The sequence below is a fragment of the Microtus ochrogaster genome, linkage group LG3 (genome assembly GCF_000317375.1).
Source record: "Microtus ochrogaster isolate Prairie Vole_2 linkage group LG3, MicOch1.0, whole genome shotgun sequence".
Classification (NCBI taxonomy): domain Eukaryota; kingdom Metazoa; phylum Chordata; class Mammalia; order Rodentia; family Cricetidae; genus Microtus; species Microtus ochrogaster.
In genome coordinates this window covers 3981630-3991500 of record NC_022029.1, presented here as the reverse complement: position 1 = coordinate 3991500, position 9871 = coordinate 3981630, and positions in this window count along the sequence as shown.

Genomic DNA, 9871 nt, shown 5'->3' with positions numbered 1-9871 from the left:
CCTCCCTCCCTCTCTCTCTCTCTCTCTCTCTCTCTCTCTCTCTCTCTCTCTCTCTCTCTCTGTGTCTGTGTGTGTAGAGGGTAGAAGCATGGAATTTCCTGGAGCTAGAATTATAGGTGATTGAGAGCAATCTCCTCTTCTATGCACTATGACAAGTCAGATCCTCTGCAACTGCTGAGCCATCTCCACAGCCCCAAGCATACATGTTCTTTAAATAAGAAGGTGTTTGAACTGAAACTATCAACTTCTTGGATGTTTTATCCCTGTTGGAGGCACATGCAGAGATAGTGAAAATCAAGGGCCATATTTGTCTTTAAGTGAATATTATTGATGTTAAATATTAGTATCATAATAAGACACAGAGCTGCAGAATTGTGAGGGTTCCACATGAGTTATTTAAGATGGCTCGAAGAGCAATACACAGTAGTCATCTGAAAATGCGTAGGAAACAAGCTGAAATCACAACAAGCAAAGCCCGCATGTGGTAGAATCCAGACAGAGGTCCTCTAAATCAGACGTTTATGGAGTTGAAAGAATTTCCACATGTGTGCAATTCCAGGAAGAGAGTTGCCAAAAATTAGTTCAGACTGGCTGGAGCAAGAAGCAGATGCTTATTGTTCAAGTCAATTTCCACTTACACAAGGGAATTTGGACTCTGAGGCCAACAAAACCCGTTTAAACGCCCCAAGCAGATTAAATACATTTCTAAAGTACTTTATTTTTATTGTCTTAATTTTTCCTAGTTTTTAAATTCTAACTGACTTAGACTATAATGCAGATGACATATATTTTAGGGTTATTTTTATTTACATAATTTTCTTCTCATATTATCTAGCAGAGGTCAATTCAGTATTGTATCCTATCCACACAACTTTTAGTTTTCAATATCTAAGACTTTGTGCTACCTAAGAAGCTGTCTGTTGTGCATTTAATTTTTCTATGATCTCATTTTGTCTAATTTTTTAATAATGGGAACACATCACATTATAAACAGTCAGTTTATTATTTTTAAATATTGCATATAAAGATTTTTTCAAATTATTAATATTTCGGTCTCTGCTTATTATTTAGCAGGATTCTGAGGTAATTTTAATAACTTCAATATTTGTACTATATTTCTCAACAGAGCTGTTTTTTGTGTAATTGGAAATGAATATAGTTTCCTCATTTCTATTTTCAGTGTCTTGTGTGTACTTTATTTCCATTTTTGTGATTGATTCAAATTGTACAAAGCAAAATATTTTAGGTCATTTTTTTTCTACCTAAATGGTGTATAGTACAATTAATAGCACACTTTCTGCATTAAATCCTGGTTTTAAGTTCCCTTTTGACGAGTCAGGAATTAATCTGAGATGTGCCTTCATTTTCTCAAGCTTACTTGCACACTTTCTTCCAAGAGACCAAAGATTTGAATTTCTCTCTCACTGAGAATCTTCAATATCTTCTTACTTACAGTGAAGCCTGCATTACCTCTCCTAGTGCTGGTATGTAACAAGCTTCAGTAATGGTATCTATTATCTTTAAATTCAGTTTACATCAATGACATTTGATAATTCGCCATTCTTGCTTTGGAATTTGAGCATCCATTCTACAGTAACTGTTACATTATACTTTGAAGACAGCGTTATAAGATTTGGATTAGAGTGTGAGCTGTGAGCAATATACTTTTGTAATCACCATAATTTTCATTAGCACAATGGTTAAAGCTGAAGATGAAAAAAAATCTCTTTTCTTTCCTGTTCCTCTTTCTTTCAATCAAATATGAACATACACAACCCCCCACAGGATTAACAACAATCTATTAGGAGAATAATAAAGTATTTGAATATTTGAAAAGCTGAAATATTAATCCTGCTTAGTTAGGATTTTGGCAGCTGTTGCATCTGGTGTGAGTAACTGAAATATGAAACTGGGCTAGGGCATTTGCTTAAAAATTTCATTTGGATGAGGTATATTGATATTGGTCATCAAGGAGGTTTCTATTTGATCTATGCTCTATTGCTTAGTGAGATTTCTTCATGGGCTGTTGTTTTAAATAAAGAAAATTTACATCTTTCATTTTATCAGCAATAATGACATGAGGGAACTAAATGACTGTCCATCTACATTTATTTATATACCTATCAATTGTCTACAATAATTTTTTTGCAGTGTTTCACTCTCAGAAGATGTCATTGTAACTTATTTGTAGTAATAACAAAACTGATAAATTTACAAGAAAATGTGATAGATAAAAAATGAGCTTTAAGAGAAAAAGTATATTAAAATACATAAACAATAATGTCTATGTCTATAAAATAATGTAGACAGTGTATTGACAAGAGGCTTGAGCAAGAAAAGTGTTTTATCATATACTGAGATTGTTTTCAGTTTAATTTATATTTACAATTAATATGAAGAAAGATTGAACTGTTTGAAGGTGATTGACCAAAGGGTTTTAAAAGGTACCGCTACTACATTATCCTCCCAGAATATAAACTCCAGATATTTTCTCAGTGAAATATGGAGCAATGGATACACAACAATGTATCCTTAGAAATTTCTGAAGAGACTTTCTTCATTAATTTGGAATACACAGTATTTCTTAAATAATACCCAAGATATATCATGTTTAATCAGAAACATTAGATATTGGTATATATTAAAACTCTCTCTTTTTCAAACATATAACACATTAAAAGACTAAGTGAATGTCACAACAGGGGTGGAAATACTTTCAAAACACATAGTAATTAAAATCCATTATTAAATATACAATCAAGTAATTAAGTGATTGTGTCAACCTCAGGAAGAAAGAGAAAAGCAGGAAAAAAGGTAGAAAAAAACAGAAAAGGAGAAAACACAAACATGGGTACTTTATATATAGGAATATCAAAAATAATGAATAAAATATGAAATTTGCTACAATTGCTTTGTCAACAGAATAGCATAAATTGAATCAATGTTCTCATGCTACTATTGACCTACAAAATGTGTGTGAATAAAATAGTAAAGCGGCTATAACTGGGAGCAAGTCCCTCTGTGATGGAAGATCCAAGGAGCACAGAATTTTATTGGTATAATTTCTCCCTTGTCTGAGCTCAGAACCACTTTGTCATATATGTTCAAGAAACTGCTCCTTCGAGATTTCTGTGGGCATTTATTGTCAACAGGCAAAATAGTAGAAGAAGACTAGTGAAGCAAATTATGGCCCCTGCTGCTGCAGTTAGTTGTCGGAAGGCAATTGATACTCATCGTTAACCTTTTCCACTGCCAAGTCTGTGTTTATTCTCCCCTAAGCCACAATCTCGCTCATCATCAGTGATTTCTCTGGTAATAGAATCCCCAAGGGAGCTGCCAATCTTCTCCAGCATCTGCTGGCAAGCATGTGGAGCCCCAGGAAATCTCAGTCATGCTGATGGGGATGTAAAATGGTACAGCCACTTTTGAGGATGCTGTCATGACTTTGAAGAACCTAAACACACATTGGCAAAAAATACTCAACAATCATGTTCCTTAGTATTTAGCCAAAAGAGTTATAAACTTATGTCCGGACAACATGATATACATGGTCGTATATAAAAATTTTATTTAATATTGCTAAACATTGACGGTATTCAAGATATCCTTCACTAGGCAAATACGTAGATTACATAATATTAAATCAGATAAATAAGTATGATCAGTGCTATAATAAAATGAGCCACCAGTGTTACTTAGAATCTGAATGGAGTCCTGCTGTTCTATTTTTGGGATAAATCAGTAATACATAAAGAATTTTTTTTTTAAGCCATGGTAGTCATGGGTCCTTTCATGCCAAAGATTTACAAGCCAAGCTGACTACTCAGACAGAAGCTTATAGCTCCAAGCCTTGAGAAGTAGATACTTCTGTGCCAAGCCTTATATGCTGGGTATTAACATTGGAGTTTATGGTTCTGGTTTCTCAGTGCCAGGGCTCTTGGCTCGAAGTAGCAGCTATCATCTTCAGCAGTCAGCAACTTTCAGTGCCAGCTCGCATTGCAGCTTCTAAGCTGTGGATGCCAAAGCGCTGTGCCTTTATTTAAATCTTGGCAGTGCTTAGGCAGTGCTTGGCAGTCTTTTGCTCACCGCCTTCCACATTCAGTGGTCTTGGCTCTCTGAATTCTCTCACCATTTCTATACTTCCACTGTCCAAGTCACCTCTGTTGCGTTTGCTCCTGGCTGCTTCTGTCACTGGCCACTCAGCACCTTTTTGATGTCCCTCCTGAAACCACTGCTGACGGCTGATACCTCATCTCTTCTTGTTACCAAGAAGCCTGCTCCATTTACGATAAGAACCACAAGGAGGCAAAGAAAGGAGGACTTCACAGAAGTCTTTTGTTCAGCCAAATGTTGACATACCAGGGGACGGTCCAGGATGATGCTTCCAATGCTTCCTCGCTAACTCCCAAACTGAATTTCATAGCCTCATACTATAACCTGCAAGGGAGGGGTCACTATAGGTATAAAGTTCCGGAGAAACATTGTATGTATACCAACCGATGTATATCATTTCAGTCTACCAATCAGACACATCTCACTGTGTTCCTAAGGGCGTTCTCTCCTTCCCCTTGAGTGATATGGTTGATATAACTTTATAGTTATCTGAAATTCACTGTACTTTGCTTTAAATGTTGGTACAGGTTACCTGCTGCAGTAAGGACTTAAATAAAGAATCCTAAGGCTGCAATACTGGATATACAGAGGCTGTTATACTGGGATGGCCTTTAAGCTGAAGTGTTGTCTGAGGGTTTATAAAATGTCCATTAACAGCTGGGATTCCATAAAAACCTTTACCACTGAATGAGCCATATTGGCTGATCATTTCTGTCTCCAGGTTATTCAAAGCAAGGACAGTCAGTGAAGTCTTGAAAATCATAAAAGTCCTTTCTAACAAAAAGTCAGCTTACTCACACACACACACAAAAAATCACACTATAGGATACTTATTTATTTTATTGCAAGTAGATTTTTTAATACAGTATATTCTGACTATGGATCTCTCTCAATTATTCCAAGATTTGCCTGTTTCTCTTCCTCCCCAAATCAAACATTTTCTTTCTGTCTTTCATTATAATTCAAGCAGGCATGCAATAATAATGATAATAATAATAATACATAAAAGCAAATAAAATAGAATAAAACAAAGCAGAAGAAAAAGAGACAAAGAAATAGTTCAAGAAATACAGAAAAAAAGAGACATATTGAAACCTCTTAAAAACTCAACACCAGAAATCATAATAAATATAAAATGATCTATGAGGGGGGGGAAAGCCCTGAGAAAGCATTATGAGATAAAAAAAAAACTCCAAAAAGTTCACTGAGTTTGTTTTGTTTTGTTCTAGTCTTACAAGTGGTTTGTATACCAAGTTAGACTCCATTGGAGAGAGCTAAGTTTTCCTTTGTGTGCAGTTATCAATTGGATACAGTTCGGATGAGGGATGTGGTCTTGTTCCCATTGCCCCTTTCAGCTGTGTGACCCCATCTGTGCATCCCGTTAGTCTCTGGGAGCTCATAGGTGCACGAAGGCTGCTGTTTGTGATGTAGAAAACAGAGAGTTATGTGTTTTTGAAAAAGAGCCATGTAGACACTCTCTGCACTGTTTTTTGCAATTCTGAAAAATTAAGACAGTTCTACAACATAATGTCTTTAATTAAAAAATGACTCATTGATTTGATGCAGAGGCTGCCATATGGTGAGCTGGAAGCAGTCCACCGCAGACAATAATACTCCGCAGAGAAGAAATGCTTCCTAGACAAATGACTAAATGACACGACTTCACAGGAATGACATTTGTCTTTAAGTACGGGTAACCTGTGTGTCAGTGTGGGTGAACAAGCAAATTCAGTATAGTACCACGTGACTGACATAACTTCACACTGAGGGAAAGATGTCACTTTTGGCCACCCAAGGAGAAACTACAGCAAGTGATCCTAAGTACTAGGTCTCCAAAACTAGACTCAAGAAATAGATCACGCTTAAAGTCAACTTAGAGTTCATTATTTGGATGTTGCCAATGTCTTATTTTAATGTCAGAACACACACACACATATATAAATATATTTCTTATTGTATATACATTTTAAACAATTTTAAAAGAGATTATTAAATTATGGATGTGAAAAAGATGATATAATGCATGTTATTTAATGTAAAAGCCATAGTTGAATGGAGGTGATGTTGCTCTAACTTCCAATGCTTTGTGTATTATTGTAAAAATCATAACTCACAATATGAATTAGCTATGTATTAAAATATACACAAATAATAATATCCACAAATTAAATATATATTTCTTATTCAAACAGGAATTTATAGGCTAGAAAGTCAGGAGTAAAACATTTTTCCATGTGAACAAAATAATTCAAAGATAAGTCGGGTGGATTTCCAGAAAACTTACTCTATCTAGATCACTTGTCTGACGTTTAGCCACATGATAGTCACTTGGAGTGATAAATCTGTGAATAAAAATTATTTGGATGGCCATGGTCCTGCCTAAACAGTGTGAACTATTTTACTCTGAAAGAAGATAAATGCTCTTGGTTCAGCCACTGGTCTTTACATTACAGTAAGAGTTATTTAAAAATCATCATGTATCAGCTTTAAAATTGCCAGCACTGAACCTTAGCATGCTAAATTCACTAAAGGAACTTTAGGGAGACGTAGCGTGAAATATCCTTTCATCAGGTAAAGGAAACCTCACAAAATAACAGTGAAGAAAGAGCCCATACAGCCAAGGCAAAGCAATATGGCCTTAATGGATCATTATTCTTTTTCTAAAAACAAGAAAACAAGCAAACAAAAAAACCCATTGCCGGTTGATGGCAAACACTTTGCAAGGTACCAAGGGTTCAGAAAACACTGAACAGAGAGAAAATAGTAGATGGCTGCACAGTTCCTTCATTTCACAATTTTAATCATGTTGTATAAGAGCTAAGGAAGTTTATTTGTATTATAATAAAGTAAGGTGAACAAGTCCTGTTGGTCGCAATTGTTTTCCTGATTTGCCTCATCCTGAGATAAACAGTATGAAGAATCAAGGGAATATTTCACATCTCAAAGTTAAATCACAGCGATATCCATTGTAATTACAAGAAATGTAAATACGGAGTAATGAAATGTTATTTTTTTTTAAAAAAGAAGAATCTCCATTTTAATAAAACTGGACTTGACAATCCCCAGTCATATGTCCTTCCCTAAGTACAATATTGCCATAGGTCTCACAGGCAGTATTCTCGTCAAGTTGATGTTCTTTGCTAGTTCCATATTCCCACGTGTCAGTTATTATGTCCGACTGCACTTCATTATGCATTGAATCAGCTCTCACAACTTCTCCGTCAGGGAGATGCATTATCAGATACTTTTTACATCCTTCATTATTGAGGGTCATTACCCAGCATTCAATACTCTTGACGCCCTTATTTCTATTTGTTTTTCAATCCTGAACTTCTCTCTAAATACTGCTCATATAGTCTCCATTTTATTTAATGACAATTCCATAATTTCTTTTTTCTCAGACTAAGATCCTTGGAGTTAACTCAGATTGTTTACTTTCTCATTTGGGACATAAGCCAACAGGAAAGCCCATACATACTTCCAGCTTGAACGTCCAGTACTTTTCCTGATCCATATTATAATATCTCCTGCCTGATGAATTATGAAGCCCTCTAACCCAGATTCTTTTTTTCCATTGACTATTATATTCCACATTCCAAGAGATGTTTTTTTTTTTTTGACACATACAGCAGGTCATTCTATGCCTTTAAAAGTTCTGGGAATGTTTCCAAATTCACTAAAGTACAAGCCAATGCCTGAGTAGTGATCTAGGAGACCTTGCAGCATCTGCCACCTACAACTCCCACAGCTCCTCCAGGTTAACTTCTAAAACACCCTGACCCCAATTTACAGAGGAAAAAGAAGCAATAGGTCAAACCTCTGGTATTTTAAGATGAAATAATTGTATACATAAATGATCCCAAAACTTCTACCAGAGAACTCCTACAGCTGATAAACATTCAATAATATGGCAGGATCCAATATTAACTTTAAAAACCAGTAGGCCTCCTATATACAAAAAATAAATGAGCCAAGAAAAAAATTAGTAAAATATCCTGCATTAAAACAGCCACAATAATATAAAATATCTTGGGATAACTCTAACCAAACAAGTGAAAGACCTGTATGGCAAGACTGTTAAGTCTTTGATAAAAGAAATTAAAGAAGATATCAGAAAGTGGAAAGATGTCTCATGCCCGTGGATATGTATAATCAACATAAAAAATAGCAATATAATCAAAAGCAATCTATAGATCTAATGCAATCCCCATAAAAATCCCAACACAATTCTTCACAGACCTCAAAAGAACAATATTCAACTTCATGTGGAAAAACAAAACAAAACAAAACAAAAAACCCGGATAGCTAAAGCAATCCTGAACAATAAAGGAACTTCTGAGGCATCACCCCTCTGACTTCATGTTCTACTGTAGACATATAATAATAAAAACAACTTGGTACTGGCATAAAAACAAACACATGGACAAATGAAATCAAATTGAAGTCCCTGACATTAACACTTATAATAAATATCTGATTTTGGACAAAGAAGCCGAAACTGTCCAATGGAAAAAGAAAGCATATTCAATAAATGATGCTGGTATATCTAGATGTTGACATGTAGAGGAATGTGAATAAATCCATAGCTATCACCATGTAAAAACTCAAGCTTAAGTAGATCGAGCACATCAACATAAATATAGTGACACTGAACCTGAAAGAAGAGAACGTGGGAAAGAACCTTGAATGCATTGGCACAGGACCATTTTCTTAATATAACACCAGTAACACAGTTGCTGATAGCAACAATCAATAAATGGAACCTCCTGGAACTGAGAAGCTTCTGTAAGGCAAAGGACACAGTCAACAAAACAAAACAGCAGCCCACAGAGTAGAAAAAGATCTTCACCAAGGCCACATCTGACAGTGGGGTGATTTCTAAAATATAAAACATTTTAAAATATTAGTAGACTGCCTCCCCAAAGTATACATAAACTCAAAATATCCCTTCCTTCTTGAGGCCAAAGATATTATAAATCAGAGAGATGGGTCTGAGTTTATTGTGTATAATTTTTTGTATGTGAAAATTGTATTCGAGGCTTGGAACACCTTGGCACCTGACCAAGATTCAGAAATATCCTTCTCATGCTCTGATCATGTACAACATTTCACACATGGATGCTCATCCAATCATACAGTGTGCCAGACTCCTCTCTTGGAGTGATCAAACCCTATGTGTATATACAGGATAAGTATAAAGAGTTGAAATAGAGAAGCTTTTAAATGTGGAATAGGAAATCTACATGGCAATGATTCCAATGTTTTATCAGCTGGGGTTTTCTTGCACAGTCTTTCCCATCCTTTATGCAGCAGTACAGATTCTGAGAATTCAGATATATTAACATCCAAACATCATAACTCCATTTTAAGTGTAAAATTAATATTGGATGGGAAAAAAGAAAATAGAGAAAGATAAACATATGCTAAACCTAAGCATCATTTGCTTTTTAAAACATATTTTCAATATGATTATTGCTGGAGTGCTTTAAAATGATTCTGTAAGTTTTGCAACCTCCCTAAGATAAAAATTCTAATAAAATCACAGTATCCAGTAAATTAATTATAGTATTATTTTGACATGGCATTTGTAGGTAACCGGCTTCGTAGCTGGGTGAAACTGTTGATCAACATTCTTCTCTTACCCTGTCTCGAAAAACAAAAAAAAAAAAAAACAAAAAAAACAAAAAAACATTCTTCTCTGGCAGCACCCAATATACCCTCTAACGCCATTGATTAGGGGTGAAACTTCTCAGTTGGC